This window comes from Ursus arctos, unplaced genomic scaffold (genome assembly GCF_023065955.2).
Source record: "Ursus arctos isolate Adak ecotype North America unplaced genomic scaffold, UrsArc2.0 scaffold_3, whole genome shotgun sequence".
Lineage (NCBI taxonomy): Eukaryota > Metazoa > Chordata > Mammalia > Carnivora > Ursidae > Ursus > Ursus arctos.
The window spans coordinates 99,760,678-99,778,050 of record NW_026622985.1 but is presented as its reverse complement, the minus strand read 5'-3'; the positions used below and the strand labels follow the sequence as shown (position 1 = coordinate 99,778,050).

At 56.8% G+C, this 17,373-nt stretch overlaps 1 protein-coding gene across 2 annotated transcripts in view; it reads left to right on the top strand.

The window, feature by feature from the left end:
* The window catches only part of CNPY1 (canopy FGF signaling regulator 1), an 88,374-nt gene that overhangs the window by 30,363 nt on the left and 40,638 nt on the right, over window positions 1-17,373 (top strand). The window contains exon 5 of one of the 2 annotated variants that reach the window (XR_008956449.1): window positions 95-844. The exons of the other annotated variant lie outside the window; for it this stretch is intronic. The gene's annotated coding sequence lies outside the window, so the exon portion shown is untranslated. Of the gene's footprint in view, window positions 1-94; window positions 845-17,373 lie in introns of those variants that run through there. 2 annotated transcript variants of the gene reach the window in all.

The window sequence follows — 17,373 nt, the reverse complement described above, 5'->3', positions numbered from 1 at the left end:
TGCTCTCCTCTGTTAGGAATTTCATTCAGCTTCTGGCAACATAATGCCAACAATAACAATGGCTTAAACCTGGAGGAATTTACTTTTTCCCTAGATGAAAAGAAGGCCAGAAGTTGACAGTCACGGGGCTGGTGTGGAAGCGGCACATAGGCCTCACGGTCCAGGCTCCTAGGTTCTCGCTCTGCGTCTGCTCTCAGCTTTCCAGCCTCAAGGCTGCCTCAGGGTCTGGGATGCCTGCGGGAGTTCCAGCCATCAGATCCACATTCCAAGGAGGAAGCGGAAAGCGCAAAGGAGAGGCAAGAAGGACCCATTGCAGCTGCCTTCCTGATGTGGAGAATAAAGCAAAAGAAACGTAGAAAAAATTAACTCTCCTTACAACTTGCAGCCCATTGACAAGTCCCTGGGATAGGCAGGGTGACCTTCCTCGAGGAGCTCGGCCACCTCAACATGAATACTTTGCTGGAGGCGAAAGGCAGCCTTAGCTTGACATTAGCCTGACCTCCAGGATCCTGTAAAAGTCTTTTTGGAAATTTCCTTTATCTCTACCTCCCCCCCAAAATATGTGTTGGTGGCATTCTCCAAGCACATGGCCCACCAGTACACATCTGAAGGGTCTCATGACTGTGGTTTTCCTAGACAGTAGTAAGTGGCCCTTTCCTAACAGCAGCTAGCCCCTCGAGGTCCTGGAAACCTTGCCTCCAAATTCCTTAGAGACTTATGCTCTCCCTGACCCCCTCCCAACTTGAAAGTGTATAATGGGCCACTCCTTGCGACCCCAGTGCAGCTCTTTCAGCGCATGGCTCCTGTCCCCGTGCTTTAATAAAACCATGCTTTTTGTACTGAAGACGTCTTAAGAATTCTTTCTTGACCATTCGCTCCGATACCCCACTTCACATCACATCATTCCCACTTGTTTTTTTTTAAAGATTTTATTTATTTATTTGAAAGAGAGCACGAGAGACAGAGAGAGAGAAGGGACGGGCTCATGAGCAGGGGGGAGGTGGGGAATGGGGAGGGGCAGAGGGAGAGGGAGACGCACACTCCCCAGTGAATAGGGAGTCCGATGTGGGGCTCCATCCCAGGACCTCAGGATCACAACCCGAGCCGAAGGCAGATGCTTAACCGACTGAGCCACCCAGGCGCCCACATCATTCCCACTTTTAATGAGTTTTTCCGGCGTCCCGCCCAGCTCCTTCTGCTTACAACTCAGCACCCAGAAGTTCGTCTAGTGGCCATCCCTGATCGCCAGGGGGCTGGCACCGGAGCCTTTTAGCCGGGTGCCCTGCTGCCCTGATGGGAAATAACGTCCTCGCACCCAGCACGCAAGCTGGTGCACGGGAGCAAATGGCTAACTGCGGAGGCTTAGGGGGCATAGCAGGGGAAATGAGCAAAGAAACCCTGGAGAAAACGGGGGCCAGCTTTCGTGCTGCTGGAGAAGGGACTTAGTAGTGTCAGAAAGGGAGGTTAGGAAGAGTCCGAGGTGTGCTGGATTGGGCTTGGAGGTATCGTGTCTGCTTGGGCATCGAGATGTGTGTTGGGGGGTGAGTGTGTCTGAGCCTGTGGACCCATACAGACATTTCCTCCTCTTCCACTGAAAGAGACTGGAAACAGTGACATTCCGGTAGCAGGAAACAGTGAGTCCCCCAAACTTGGCTTCCAAATGCTCTTCTCCACTAAATGGTACCAAGGCACCTAGAAAAACAGCCTATTGGGGCTGGGGCAGGAGCTACAAGTGATCCTGAGACAGCCTTCCCTCCTTTCTTCCCTCCCTTCTTCCCTCCCTCCTTTCCTCTTTCTTTCTTTTATCCCCCTTTCTTTCTTTCATTTCTCCCCCCACATCCCCCAAACACACCCCCACTTGCATCTTCTGTGAGCTAGCGTTGTTTTAGTAGCGAGGGGACGAGCCTTCACGACCAGACTAGACAGAGTTGAACCTGCTGTGCTCTCCCAGAAAACGGAGATCAGCTAAATTGGGGGAAATTTATTCACTCAAAAATACTTACCCTTTTCTCCATCTAAACCCCGCCCCTACAGCCTGCAGCTGGACGGCAAGCCTGGCCCTGGAGAGCGAGGAATGTGTGGGTGGGACCCAGGAATGGGGGAGGTGGTACTCGCTGCTTTCCTGGCGCGATTTCCCGAGACTCATTTGGATAAAGATGCCCTGCTGCTTTATCAAAGCAGCGTCCGGTTAAAATGTAAATGTGGTGCTCCTGCATCACCCTTTCCCGTACCTGGCTCTGGGGTGGGTGGGCATAGGGTGGGAAGGAACGGGACCTACAGACGGGTGCAGGGGACACTGGGGAATGGGTGGGGGGACCAGGGCAAGGACCCCCACAGGAGCCTGGAGAGGAGCCCCCCTCCCCACTGCGTCTGCAGCAGTGCTGAGAACAAGGCCCAGCGGTGCCAAGTGACCGGCAGAACGCACACCTTCTCCCGCAGGGGAGCACCTGCACTCCGCAGCATGGACACCAGAGCCTGCGGCGGCACCCAGGGGCTGTCTGCTCCGGGGAGCTGAACCCACTGATGCAGCAGCTCCGGGTGAGGGGAGCCAGGGTGGGCGTGAGGACTGAGGGTGGGACCACAGACCAGGATGGAGCTCGGGGACCTGGGATGGGGTTGGGGGTTGGGCAGGGATGCGGCCAAGTAGGGGGTGACAAGCTGAGCCGAGGCCAGCTGCCAGGGTCTGGTCACAGGTGCAGGTATGGCACTTGCAGGGCGGGCACTGGTCTCCAGGTGACAGGATGACACCTCCCACTCCCTGGGGGCGCCCAGCAGCGGGCCAGCTTCGGAGGAGTGTGGCTGTGAAGCATGGGGTCAGTGCTGCTGCTCGTGGTCTTGTTGGCCCTGCCAGCGTGGCCGGCGCGGGCCCTGGGTGCTCAGGACCCCGACGTGCTCTGCGGAGGTGAGTGTGGCTGCTGGACGGCCTCTCCTCTGCGCCGGGGCGCCCAACCGAGCAGCCGTCCAGGGCTCTAATGAGGCCCAGGCGTGGGTCCTGCTTTGGAGCCGGCTGGGCCTCCTCTGCCTGCCATGGCTCTGTGGTTTGGCCAGTCCCTTCACCTGCTAGCCTCCCTTTCAGGGTGGACTTGGGGGTGCAAGGCCAGCTGTGGGGGTCAGGCTGGCACACCCACCCTGGAGCACTTGGGTGACATCTCTTACAACTTATTTCAGCAAATGCCCTTGCCGGTTTTCTCGCCATAACATTGGCCCCTGGATTCTAGAAGCATAGGTGGGTTTAGGTTTCCTCGTCGTTAGGAGGACAAAAGGCAGCAGGGGCATTCTTCCCGTCTCTCGAGGTGCTCGGGTGAGAAGCAGGGGACGGAACAGAGAATGGCAGTCCTGTGATTGCCCTTCATGGTGGGGACGGGGCCCCTGTCACAGAGAGGTCTCCAGTGCTGGGACAGAAGCCTGGATGCTTCCGGTTGGCTCTGGATTCATAGCTGAGTCTAGCTCTGCAGTTGATGCATGCTCCGTGGCCCCATCGCGGGGCCCCTGGGTCTCTGAGTGGAGGCAGGCCGCTCCTGCCTATCCAAGCTCTACTCTGACCTGTGCTGGCTTCCCTGGCTGGGCTCTGGGACCGGGGTGCAGGGGAGTCCTGCCAGTGCCCTGTGTGGCCAGGACTGGGGACGTGGGAGGCAGGGCGGGGCTGGGGGCCCCCAAGCCGGTGTGAGCAAGGCTGGAGAGAGGATGTGAGCTGGGGACCGAGGAGTGAGTGCTGGGGGAGGAACAGGGTGCAGGTGTGCACGATGGGCACTCTGCTCAGAGCGCCCATCATCTCGCCTTTTCCACGTGGCCTCAGACATGGTCCCCTCCCCACCCCACACACAACCAGCAGTCACCCCTGTATCGTCCTTCGTCTGGACCCAATGCCTAACATCACTTCCTGCTAAAATGCAAACATGTAACTGAGCCTGGGAGGAGCCGTGTACCGTGTCCCATGTCCCGTGTCCCGTGTCTCGACGAGAGACAAAGATAGTTTGCCAGATGATCCAGGACAGAGCCATGCTCGGAGAGGAGGAGGCACGGGATGAGTGAGCTCTGACAAAAGAAAGGTGTTTGGACCCGTCCAAAATTCTTCTTAGCAGTAGATCCCTCGTTTCCAGTGAAGTTGTCCGCAGAAGCACTCCGTGGACAGTGGATAACAGGGCTGCCTGGCCGGTCCAGGGTCTCCAGACTGAGGCGTATGCTTGGAGAGAAGGTGAAGAGCCCGGGGGGCCAGGAAGGAAGTATTAGACCTTCTATTTATGGATCTTTTATCTTAAAATGATACATAGTATATTTCGAAGGTGTTTTCGAGCCTATGTATAAAGCTTTGAATCGACGTATATTGGGGTGCTCACAATTCCTTACTTACTGACGTGCCTCGGACCCACCCATGCAGGGCTTGGGGTCCCCAAGTAGCTGCAGAAGCAGGAGCTCTGAGAAGGGGGGTGGAGGTGAAGAAGTCTGTCTCGAGGCCCTGGGCGTCACTGTGGGAGCCAGAGAGAAACTGAGGCACCAAGGAGGGGCTGAATGTGGCTCTCTGTGGGGGTTCCCCGGCTCCCCCAGGCCAACCCCAGCCCCACTCGGGAAATCCTGCCCCCATGGCTTTGTCTCTTTTCTCTCTCTCTCACTCTGTTTTGCTCTTTGAAAATCTCTTTCTGGTTATCCTTGCATTTGAAGCAAACTCATTGAGGGAAACCTGGGAGGGGACGTCCCCTTCCATTCGGTTGAACCCCGTCTCTCTTGCACAAATGGCCCTGAACACTGACAGTTGATGCAACGTGGCTGCTCTGTGCCCCGAAGCAACTCTCCTAGTTCTGCCATAGAAGGAAGTAGAATACAGAAAACTTTCCCAGCGGGGCAAAGGAAGCACCTGCCCTCATTCTAGGAGTAATATTAGCAATAAAATGCACGAAATCGGCATTCTCTGCCACTTTCCCCCAACCCTTGTCCTTTTTGCCGAGAGTGTCGTTGGCAGAGCAGACTGCCCTGGACGCGGTTCCTCTCCCTGATCCCTGGGATGGCTTCCCTCTGAGACCCTCTGTGGTCGTCGGCTGTTCTTGGCAGGCTCTGTGGGAGAGGCCAGTAGGATCGAGAACCGAAATTCTGTCTAATTTCTGTGTCCAGCACGGACATCAAGCCGGCAAAGTTCGGCACGGTTTGCCTTCCTCAGACCTGTCACGGCCCCGTGAGCCGGCGGTGCGGCCGATCCATCGGTGGTTTCCTGTTGGGGCCTCCCCGGCACCTGCACCTGCACCTGCAACAAAGAAAGCATGCAAACAAGGGGCACGACTGTGTTTGAATAAAGCTTTTTTTTTTTTTTTTAAGATTCTATTTATTTGAGAGAGGGAGGGAGAGAGTGCAGGGGGAGGGACGGAGGGAGAGGGACAAGCAGTCTCCACGATGAGTACGGAGCCCGACTCTGTCTCTACCCAATGATCCCATAACCCTGAGATCATGACCTGAACCGAAACCAAGAGTCGGACGCTTCACCAACTGAGCCACCCAGGTGCCCCCCAATAAAGCTTTATTTATAAAATCGGGCGCAGGCTGGATTTGGTCAAGGGCTGTAGTTGGCCCTGTTCTCTACAGTGTCCCGGGTTCTCCAAGGATTGCGCCCCCGCCGCCCACACTGAGGCGTCCTCTGCTCTCTGACCTTACTCCTTTGTGTGACGGGGGGGACTCAGCAGAACACTGGCAGATGGAATTATTACCCTCATTTGACAGATGAGGAAACTGAAGCAGAGCCCAAGGTTTTTTTGCCCGAGGCCGTTGAGCTGGGAGAGGGGAGCCTGGGGTCCTGTCCTGGTGGGCTGGCTCTGCTGGCCCTTCTCAGGCACTAAGCTCTCTTGCATCACTTCATGTTCAGGCGGCCAGCAGACAGTGGGCCGTCTGGGCACCGCTGGTACCATAGAGATAGAAACTGTGGCTCTGTAGACAAAAGGAGGTGCACAGACGAGCTGGGTAGCAGCAGATGAGAGGACTGAATCCGCAGGGGGCAGGGATCCATGCCCCTCCCCCCACGGCGGCTTCCACGTTGACAGATCCCAGATCCGGGGGACCTTTCTCCTCTCAGCTGGGCTGGTGGGCCGAGGCTCTGCGCTCTCCGTGTCTTTGCTGTCACACTCTCCTGGTTTTCTTGCTAACACCCTGGCTGCTCCTTTTCCACTCTGCTCTGGGCGTTCCCTCCCCTGCCCATGTCCAAGTGTTGGGGGCTCAGACTTGCCCACCGTGAGCTTCCTGGTTCACTGTCTCAGTAGACACCCTGGGGAGAGACTCCCCCTCATGGTGCCTGGCCCTCGGGACGTGGAAGCCACTTTGGAGATGTGACGCCTTCGTGGACCAGACAGCCCCCAGAGCGGTTGAAGCCTGCGGGCATTGCTGTAAAACTGGCTGATGGCAACTTTATTGCAACATAGCAGCACGAGACATGAGCGTGTCTTGTAAATATTTGGTACTTACGATGAGGCTGTGGTGCTTCAAGCCCTGCATGCCGGTCCACCATCCGTGCGCTTGGGCAGCCTGACCCAGAGTGTCCCATCCTCCTCATGTGATTAGGCTGCCAGCGCCTGTTGCTTGGCCACCGAGGATAAAAGGCACATGACACCCAACTGGCTCCATGGGGGGTGGAGGGCTGGTGGCGCTGGTGGCCTCTGTCTGGGGCAGCCTGGGGCAGCGGAACCACGGTCGGCCCGTGTCGAGCTGACTCTGCTAGGAAGGTCTCCGTGCCCTTCTGAGGTTGTCAGTCCCACAGCTCCCCACCCTTTCTCCAGCACTGGCAAGGGGTAAGCCCCTGCTGAGATGGTAGGAAAGTAATCCTGAGTTCCTTCCTTTCCAGGGAAGCCCCTTCCTTCCCTGCCGAGTGCAGGCAGGATGCTGCCCTGGTCCCGCACAGCCGGGGTCTGTAGAGAAGGGTACTTTCCCAGAGGAGGAAGAGCCCGTGTGCTCTGCCCATGGTCCCGGAAGAACTTTTTCCATTAGGTGAATCCATCCCCGTACTCGATTTTGGTGATCTCGGCCACGGCCTGGCATCGCTCGTCATGCCACGCCAGCGGCTCCAAAGTCCCTCTCCACACGGCCATTTTCCTTGAGTTCGTGGTCATATGCACAACCCCCACTGGTATTCCACCGAGACGTCCCACCCTCCCGTGTCTACACGGACGTCTGCACTCGGTTCCCCGCCTGTGTCACCTTGCTGAATTCTCTGTGTGCCTAGAACTCTTTCAGGGGATTCATTTGCATTGTCCAGCTTTCCTCTGCAAGTGATTGTCAATTAGCTTATGTCTTGCCGATGGTTCAAACTTTCCAGCTCATTCTACTTCTCCAGATGGACCCTTTCCCATTCGGACTGGGACCCCAGACCTTCACACCCTCGTCGGCCCATCACTATGGGCCCAGAGCTCCCAGGGTCCCAGACTCACCTACAGACATCCATCCTGCTGCGCTCCGGCCCCAGGGTGTTCCGTGCTTCTGCCCCAACAATATCCCATGGTGAACCTGTTCCCATCCCAGGTTCTGCCCGAGGGTGTGTGCACTTGGGGAGGTGGCCTCTGCGTGCAAGGATGGATATGTACGGTCTCAACCCTCCCGGATACGTTGGCGTCCTGAACAACTTGTTCTTGTCATCCTAGACCAGCTCCCCTCTCTCTTAGTAACACACACCCTCTTAGAAAGCTGAAAACACCAGCTGGACCCCGTCCGAGCGTTCCTGAAACCCACATCCTTCTCGGTGGGCGTGTTAGCTGCTGCCGGCGGGGGGGGCCGTCCTGGGGGAGCAGGGCCCCGCAAAGGCTGGCGCTTATCCCCGGCACCCACTCTGGGCTCCTGTCCCAGGATTTACTTCTGTCCCTACTTTCACTGAGAAGAGACAAAGATGGAGCGAGTGGGGAGAATCCTGCTGGGTGTGAGCACCACAGACACAGTGAAAACGCTGCCCTGGTCCCACCGCACGAGTCGTCTGTGCAAATTGCATTTCTTAAGGGAGCACCTGCATCGTCGTCCTGTTGTTCTCGGGATGCCTGCGACACGGAGAGGGTCACCTCTCTCCCCCTCTCGGGGGCCTCGGAACGACGGACAGAGCAGATTTTTATCTTTCCCTGCCTGCAGCCCGATGGCTCTGTGGAGGGCACGGGGCGGTCTCCCGCATTGTGAGCAGACCTTCGCGTGGGCGTCAGCCGTCAGCTTGATGGCCGACGCAGGCTATCGATTTAATGACAACGATCACTGCAAGGAATTGATCTAATGTTTTCATTACACTAAAAATGCTTTAACAAGTTCATTCAGAATCGGGCGATGGTAAAGGTCCCCTCGGTCCTGACTGTGTCCCCGAAGAAGGGTGACCCGTAGGCGACCTTCTAGGAGAAGAGCTGCCCCCCATGCGGTGACACAGCTTCACGCTGCGTGGCCGCCTTCTCCGCCGACACCAGAGACCTCACTGTCTCTGTCAGGCCTTCCTGCTTGGAAATACTGAGGGCGGCGGGTGGCCGGAGCTCCCTGTCCAGGGGCCCTGCCTCTTCCTCGCCTCCCCCCGCACCCCCTGCACGTGGGTCTTCCTGTCCCAGCTCTTGGACAGGCTCAGCCCCCGCTCTGCCTGCTGTCAGTCTGCACACAGGGAGGTCAGCTTACCTCCCTGGTTTCCCCGGCGTGAAGGGCGTCTACAGCGTGTGCGGCCCTACAGTTTGAGTCCTGACTGCTTCCCGGCCACGGGACTCGGGGCCCCAGACAGAACTGTGGCTGAGCCACGCCTGCGGGACTCAGTCGGTGAAGCGTCCGACTCTTGGTTTCAGCTCAGGTCATGATCTCAGGGTCCTGGGATCGAGACCCGTGTGGGGCTCCACGCTCAGTGCCGAGTCTGCTTGAGTTTCTCCCTCTCCCTCTGCCTCTGTCCCTCCCCCCGCTGGCACTCTCCTTCTCTAAAATAAATAAATGAATCTTTAAAAAAAAAGAGAAGAACTGTGGGTGAGAGCACTTGTGTGTAGGGAGGTCACAAGTATTCAGTGTGAGGTAGCAGGAGGCCGTCTCTCCCAGCGGCCTGGCTGGCACCCTGGGCTGCAGGGCCCCCAGCCAGCTCTTGGGTCTGACTCCTGCCTCACCTGGCCCCGGTGCCCTTCTCCCAAGCCCCGGTGTGCAGCCTGGCCTCGTTCAGAGGGCTGGCTTTCTGCTTCGACTGCTGCTCTGAGCTGGCAGTCAGCTATGGGTCACTTGGTCCCCATGACTGGACCCGCTGTATCATTTTTGAGGCCCAGTGTGAAATGGAGATGCAGGGCGTGTTCACAAATCGGGAAGAATTCCCAGACAGCAACACAGCGCGCTCACGGAGCACAGGTGGGGCCCGCCCCCGAGCCCCCCGCCCCACCTGCCAGCCTGTGTCCCAGGAACCGGGGTCATAGCCACCTTGGGGCGCAGGTCACCTGCCCAGAAGCCCTAGCAATAGACTACTTGTGGCCCTTCCTTATGTTTTCTCTTTGCCTGGATGGGGTGCCTGGCTCTGGGCCTGTGGGGTCTGCTTCCCTGGGGGTCCCTTCAACTGGGCAGGCCCGAGATCAGACCCACGGGTTCACCAGCCAGCTCCATAACCCAGGGAGGCCTGAGGCAGGCGATTTGTTCCTTTGTGGGGTTTTGTGCTTTTTTTTTCCCCTCAAAAATGTGGTTCTCATCTTTTCTCACGTGGCAGGTGAAATCCACACGTCTTGGGGGGTGGAGGTAACAAATGACCCCCAAGCCCTGTGTGTATGCCACTCGGCACATGGCAGCCCCAGGGCTGCCTGGGCTTGGAGCTCGGTGGGTCCTGATCAGAGCACAGGCCCAGACCCGGAGCTGTACTCACACTTGTGCTCACTGTCCGTGGGCCAGAACCGGTGGTTTGTCACCACCCAGAGCCGTGCAGCGGGGAACGCCACCTTCCCACGGGCCAGGGAAACGAGAGGCGTTCACCCTGCCGTGTCTCTGAAGAGGGGCCGGGTCTAAGCATGGTTCCCAGATGCCAGCATGAGTCAGTGGCATTGCTGTGGAGGCCAACACAGGCCCAACCCATTTATTTAAAGGAAATAAAAGCATCTGGGGGTCTTTCAATGCCCATCTTCCCTGTGCTGTGCGTTAGGCTACTGGACCTGAAAAACAGACAAGTAACAAAAAACCCCAGCATCTGGCATCCACCCCCAGCCTCGAGGTTCTCCATTCTTAATTGATTTGGACATACATTTCACAGGAGTTCTTTTCCAAATGCGACTGATGAAATGAAATGTCCAAGCTTATGGGGCGCAGATGCGGCAGTGTGAGATAAGTGCATAAACCAATTCGCTTTTATAACCTGGCTTCCCATTCCTCACCCCCGTCACACACTTGTCTCCATACTGTGTCAGTCAGCTATCGCTGGGTAACAAACAACCACAGAATCTCAATAGCATTCGTCTCATTCCTCTCACAAGCCTGCCAGTCGGCAGGGGGTCAGCAGGCGGCTCAAAGGGGTAGGGCAGGTCCACATTCGTGCCAGACGGGACTCCTCCTCCTCTGACCCACGGGCTGCTCGGGACCTGTTTTTCTCCAGCAAGGGATTGGGGCTCCAGGGCAAGTAGACATAGATGACAACTCGGGGGCACAGGCTCGGAACTGACGGTTGGCACTTCTACCATAGTCCACTGGCACGTCAGATGTCTGAGCCCAGAGGCCAGGTATGGGCTAGCAAGCCCTGCAGACCTACGCAGCAAACAGCACGGATGGAGGGCTGTAAGAAGGGGGGCAATGACCTGACATGCCATGTGACTCACCTCCTTGTCTTTAAATACCCTTCACAATCGATGGGGGAATCCCTTCCCCGGCTCTAGCTTCAGCCTGATCTTTCCCTGGAAGTTAAACCAGGGCTTCAGCAACCAGGACCGTGTTCTCCCTGTTGTCCCCTCCTCAGCGCTGCCCCTTCCCCTGCAGCCCCAGCTCACTCCCTCCCTGCGGAAAACGAGATACTGGTCTGTGTTTACTTGGCACATCCCTGAATTAAGGCGAGGGCCGGTTTGTGCTCTGGGAATCCTCATCGCGGCAGTGTTGGTGGTGGTGGCAATGATTTGTGGATTTTTCTTGGAGTCCTCAGCACTCAATTTAGAAATGTAAGCCCGCTTTGCCACAGGTTTGCCTGTGTGAAACACAAAAGACACAAAATCCTGGCTTTTAACGTCATTTTTCCTCTTCTGATTTGAATCCCCACTAAAGGCACACAGATGGCATTTTAAAGGTGGGGACACGATAATGTTATTCACCCCGGTTAGAAAAGCAAACTCGCAGGTGCCTGGGGGCTCAGTCGGCTGAGCGGCTGCCTTCGGCTCAGGTCATGATCTCAGGGTCCTGGATTCCAGTCCCGCATCGGGCTCCCTGCTCGGCGATGACCCCGCTTCTCCCTCTCCCTGCTGCTCCCCCTGCCTGTGCTCTCTCTGTCTCTGTCAAATGAATAGATGAAATCTTAAAAACCAACCAACCAACCTGCATGATTCCTGTTTTGTTTGGTTCTCGGAAACGGTTGCTGTCGGCAGTGGACATGTTCCATGAGGTTCTCGATCTAAGTGGACTGTCTTGTGAGTGTCTGGTTGGGCCAGTGAAGCCAAACCGGTCAGTGCAGGGGCTTGTCAGTGCCCACCAGCCCTCACCAGCCGCCCTGTCCGGCCTCCTTCCCTCTGCCCTGAGGTACCTGAGTGGACCAGTTTCTTGGTATCAGTTGGGGAAGGCTGTGGGCTGTCTCTGGAGGTGGCTTGTAGTGTGGCTTCCTGGCCAGATACCGTGGCCGTGGCCGTGGCCTGTGGATTGGGAATCTCTTTAGCAATGCTCACACCAGGGCTGGCGGGAAGCTGCGTGGTTTGGCTGCATGGACACCGGACACAGTGGCTCCGGCCTCGTCTGTGTGTCCGCACAGGGTGCGTGGAAATGTGCGGTGCTTTGAGCCCAGGCACCGCCCAAGGGCGGCTCAGACGGCAGGGATCCAGGGGGTCTTCTTCCTCTGCGCTCTGCAGGGGGTCTGCATCCACAGAGGAAGTCAGGCCCGAGCCTTCAAAGAGCGGTGTGCGCCCCTACTCTGGAAATGCCCACGTGGCCACAGCCAGGTGCCTCACTGCCGAGTGGGATTCGCTGACGAAATGCCCCTGGCTTCCCCCACAGAGCCAGAGACACGCTCCGGCAGGAGAGCCGTGGCCTTACTGGAACCCACGTGGGCCAATTTTCACTGTCGGGAAGTTGCTTTCTTCCTGGGAAAAGCAGGTGTCTTTCTGAGAAGACGCGTTGGGGAGGCTCCTCTTGGCAGGACTGGAGCGCTCCCGGGTATGCAAGAGCCCACTGGCGCAGAGGGTCGGACTCACGGCCCGTGAGATGAAGTCAGCCTGGGCTGTTTCGTGGTCGACGTTAGAACTCACGCCATGTCCTGCATTTCGGCTTCCTCTTACGACCAAGCCTTTTTAATGAAAATGATGAACCCTAGCGAGGGTCTTTCCAGAGCCCTCATGAGATGACATGCTCACGTAAACTTGCTCTCGCTATTGTCCTTGGAAGGCGCCCTACATGCTGGTGCTCGCCCATCACCAGGGGCATTAATGCCTCTCCACACAGAAGGCGTTTGAGTGAAATGAGGGTGAATTCTAGAGATGCATGTGCTCTGGAAGCTTGGTTCTGCAGCCTCGTGTGACCAGAAGCAAGGCACTTAACAGCTTCAAGGCTCAGTTTCCCCATCAGCAAGATGGGATGACAACAGTCCCTACTGTAGAGAGCCTCCCATAGGCTTCAGTATGATGGCGTGTGGAGTGCCCAGTAGTCCACAGATGAAAGCCATTGTCCCCTGGCAGGGAATTCACCAGCCCCCCCATGCAGAGCACCAGAGCTGACTGTCCCTGGGGATCCTTATTCACATCGTGCATGGTTTTAATGGACAGGGACCCAAAGGACGGAAGCCCTGCTCAAATAGCTGTGTCTAGGCCTTGTGAACATAGCTAAGTGACCAATTTCCCAGACTTTTCTTAACACTATCAGGTCTTATAGAAGAAAAATGTAGTACTCAAGAAATGGACAATAAAGAATTTCTAAGAGCAATCAGAGGGGAACCGCCTGACTAGAATAAAGCGATTTCTGGCGGGTGTTCTGCTTGGTTGGATTCTGGTATCCGATGGCTGCTCAGATACCCGTGTTTCACTAGTTCCGGAGATCTTTCAGCTGTGTGTTCGTCCGCATTTCTCCCAGAGTAGACAGCATTTGCTGATCTTAATTATCCCTTCCCTTGGTGACTAAAGGCCATTATCCTGAACATCAAGGATGACTGAGTGAGACTGGAGGTAAATAGAATTATAGCGAAACTAGAACGTTCCCTGGAAAACAAACACCACCAATAACAAATTCTAATATTGCTTCTTTTTTTTAAAATCCTGTAGATGGAAAATGCCTGTGGTTTGGGTTCTGAGTAAAGTATTAATACGACTTTTCTCTTCTGCCATTCATGTCTCATCTTTGCCTCCTATCCAGAGCATCTCAAAGTTGCTAAAATGAGTTCTCCTTCTCACAGTGACTCTGATTTTAGGCCTGGAAAATATAATTTGGGTTAAAACTCGATGGGGAGTCGCTCACACGGATGGGTTGCCGTGGTGATGTGTTGGCGAGGGGAGATGAATGGCCAGCGGTATTTGCAAGAGCCTCGGGTAGGGCTTTGTCTCTGTACCAGCTGGTGGGCTCCTCTTTCCAGCACCCCTCCCCACCTGCTGCCTCCCTGAATCACTGCCCAGTGCCGAGACTCTCATGGAGTAGGGCATTTCCTGGGGTCTCCGTGCGGGGCACGTCCTTGCTGACAGATCCCTGATTTTGTTCAGCTAGAGAGTGGCCAAGTGCTTCCTGGGAAAGCTTGCGCTCTTTGTAGCACAAGAAGATGCGTCCCCACTGGTCTAAGCTAAACATAGTAATTTCATGTCCATGCCAGTAACTGGGTTGGGCCAGGCCTTAGGACAGTTCCGGCCAGGAAGAGTAGGAGGACGACTGCTGGGGGCATCTGGGAACACTTCCCTGCAAACAGAAGTGGACGGGGGAGGACTCTCGTCTGTGACCCCGGGCATAGGAGTCTGAGAACTGGAGGCTTGGAGCCACAGACAACATCTCGCCACCGCGCAGGGGAGGCTGAGAGCAGCGCGAAGAGGGAGAAGCAGAGTCGGATGTCTTTGAGGTGCTGAGCTAACCAGAGCTGAAGCTGCTGGCCTGTGGCCGTCCTGACTTGTGCAAATAAGCTTTTGACCTTATTGCCGAGTGGTGTGCCCCCCCAAATTTGTATGCTGCAGTCCTCACCCCCTTGTACCTCAGAATGGAACCATTGGAGGCAAGGTCTTTAAAGAGATAATTAAGTTAAAATGAGGTCTTTAGAGACCCTAACCCTAATGAGGATTAGGGTTATAATTAACAACCAACGAATTAGAATCAATAACTCACAATCCAATACAACTGGTCTTCTAAGAAGAGCGACTTTAGACAGAGACGTGGGCGCGCATGGAGGGAGGACGACGTGAAGACACGGGGGGAAGACGGACATGGACGAGCCCAGGAGAGAAGAACCCACCCTGCTGACACCTTGCTCTTGGGCTTCCGGCCTCCAGAACCGCGAGGGAAAGTGTCTGCCGTGTAAGCCGCCACGTGTGGTACGGACCTATGGCCGCCCTAGGAGGCCGGGCCGGGCTTCGGAAGCAAGCCGGCAGCATCCGCCAGGACTCGCATGGCTTCAGCACCGAGGACAGTGTTCGCTGCGTCGGAAGTCCGGCAGCCCCGGGTGGTCTCTGCGTGAGACCCCGAGGCTTACATCTCCCCTTTGCTCGGCTTGTGGGCTGGCTCCGCCGGACGGCCACCACATCCCCAGCTCCCTCCTGTGTGTCAGAGGCTGGGAGGAGGTTCCTACACGTCTCTGTGTTGTCCAGGAGAGGAGAGCCTTGTCCTGTGTCTCACCGGCAAGAACTCCAGCTCCCATGCATCCCAAACCAAGAACTGGCAACGTGCGAGGAATTACTATGGTTGGAGGGAACCGGGAAGGAGCCAGCCTTCAGTTACAAAGGGCTGTCAGGAACCAAATATGAGTGGTGCTTTACTAATACAGAAGGAGAACGTGGAACGGAAATGGTGGTGCAACCAGCAGGGTCCGCCCAACCCGCACAGCCAATCACCGCTGATCCTACTGATTTTACCTCCTGAAGAGCTCTCAAATTCATCAACCTCTCTGCATCTCCTCTACCATTACTGTAACCCAAGCTGCAGTCATCTCTTGCTGGGATGCCTGCAGTAGCCTATCAGCTTACCTGCACACACCCTGGTCCCCTCTGTCTCTTCTAACAGTAGCCTAAACGATTTTTGAAGAATGCAAATTACATCAAGTCTCACCTTAGTCAAAATGCCACAGCATCCCGCATGGCTTAGAATAAAGGCACATCTCTTTACCTCTGCCAGCAAGGCTCTGCCGGGTCCGCTCCCTGCCCACCCTGCAGCCTCATCACGGGCCAGAGACCTTTCATACACTCCTCCTCAGGAGCGGGGCTATTTTGTTTTATTGTTCCTCAAATTCACATTATGCTTTTCCATTGTGCTGTTTCAGCCTGTGCTGTCCCCGCTCCTGAGGACCCTGTCCCCTCCGCTCCTCCCCTGGTGGATGCCTCCCCACCCCTCAGGCCTTCCTGGTCCCTTTCTCGGGGAAACCTCCCATCCTCTCCTACAAAGGCCAGCCCACGACGGTGGGACCACCGCACACTCCGAGGCCTAAAGGAGAACTGGTTATTCTCACGGGTTGAAGTGGCTCCATCTCCCCCTGCCCTCCCCCCACCCCGTGCCCACTCATGCAGCTTCCTCCTGCAGCGGCCATCCGGCTCCCCCCACACCTGGGGCCTTGGTGCAGCTCTTGCTTCGATTCCATTCCCACGTGGCCCGTCCTCAGCCGCAGGTGCAGTGCGCATGCCCGGGATGAAAGCCGGAGAGCCCGGGAGCCAGGCCCCGGGAGCTTCTGCAAAGCTTCTCCCTCCCATTGGACAGGCCGATGCAGGCCTCCAGCACCCCAATCTCACAATGTGGCGGCCGTGTTCTCTAGTCCTGGCCCGAGCGGAGGATCTCGAAGCGTGGGAGCGCCCCTGTCCTGAGCTTGCTGGCAACCCCCCTCCCACGTGGGAACTCCAGGAATGGCTCCTCTCACTCTCCACTGTGTCCCCTGCGCCCTGGCTCAGAGTACGTGGTTTCGTAATGAAGTCTTCCCTTGCTCGAACACGGCCTCTCCAGCTCGCTTCCTCCCAGCGGCCGACACCGGCCCCTCTGTGTCCCAGACTGGCTGTTCGCGTGTCCTCGGGGTGTCTCCCAAGACCCGAGCCAGCAGGCGTCCTGTGAGCCTCCTGCCCAGCTCTGTGGCGCCCTCAGTGTCAGGCCGTCTTCTCGGCTGGAGTGCAAGCCCCACAGGCCCACCGTCCACTCCGGCTGTGTTTCTGTCACCTGGCACGGTGTTGGCATAACGCTAGGTGAGTCCAGTGACTTTCCTCTCAGTGACCAGATGGCTTAAAACCTCCTGGTTCCTGCAGCCCGGGCTCTGAAATCCAAGTGTCGGCTGGGCCACGCTCCCTCTGAAATGAGGGGCCTTCCTCACCTATCCCCGAGTCCGGATTGTTAGCTAACAGACCCTGCCTCTGTCGTCACAGGGCTCTCCCCACCTGTCTCTGTGTCTCTCCTCTCACAAGGACGCTGGTCATATGGGATCAAGGCCCCCAGCTTAGCCTAACTGTCTGCAAAGACCCTGTCTCTCGCTGAGTCACATTCACGGGTACTGGGGGTTAGGCTGGGGACATATCCTTTTCCGAGACACAATTCCACCTGCGACGGTGAGGGAGGAGGGGGGAGGAAGGAGGTGAAGTGAGATTGACTCCCCAGGCCCCGGGCTGCTTCCTGCATCCCCCCCCACGGGCACCTCCCCCTCTGTCGGGGGCTCCTGGCTCCTCCTGCATCCTCAGCCCCGACGGAGGCACACGGCCAAGCTCGGGTCGTTGTTTCAACACAGGTGTGGCTCGCTGTGGGTCTCTCGGCTCGTGTCTCTCTCGCTGCCTCCTTGGCAGGATTGTTCAACACCCCAGCAACTCTTGGATGTCTAGTGCCCACGGTGTCTCAGAAAGACCTCTGCTTGCGGAGAATGAGTGTTTCTTGGTGGGCGGAATGTGGGGTGGTGCTACCTTCTCCGGGACGTGTCCCCCACCCCAGGGACCAGAGCTTCCTCTACGATGAAGGTGGGCTCCACTAAGCAGCACACAGGCATTTGGGTGGTGGGAGAGTGTGGGTCTTTGAGTAGCCATCAGGTGCTCGCCCCAGATGCAGACAGAGCCCAGGCCACACCCAGACCAGGGAAGAACCAAGGCTTGGCCCCGGGGTCTGTGTCTTGGC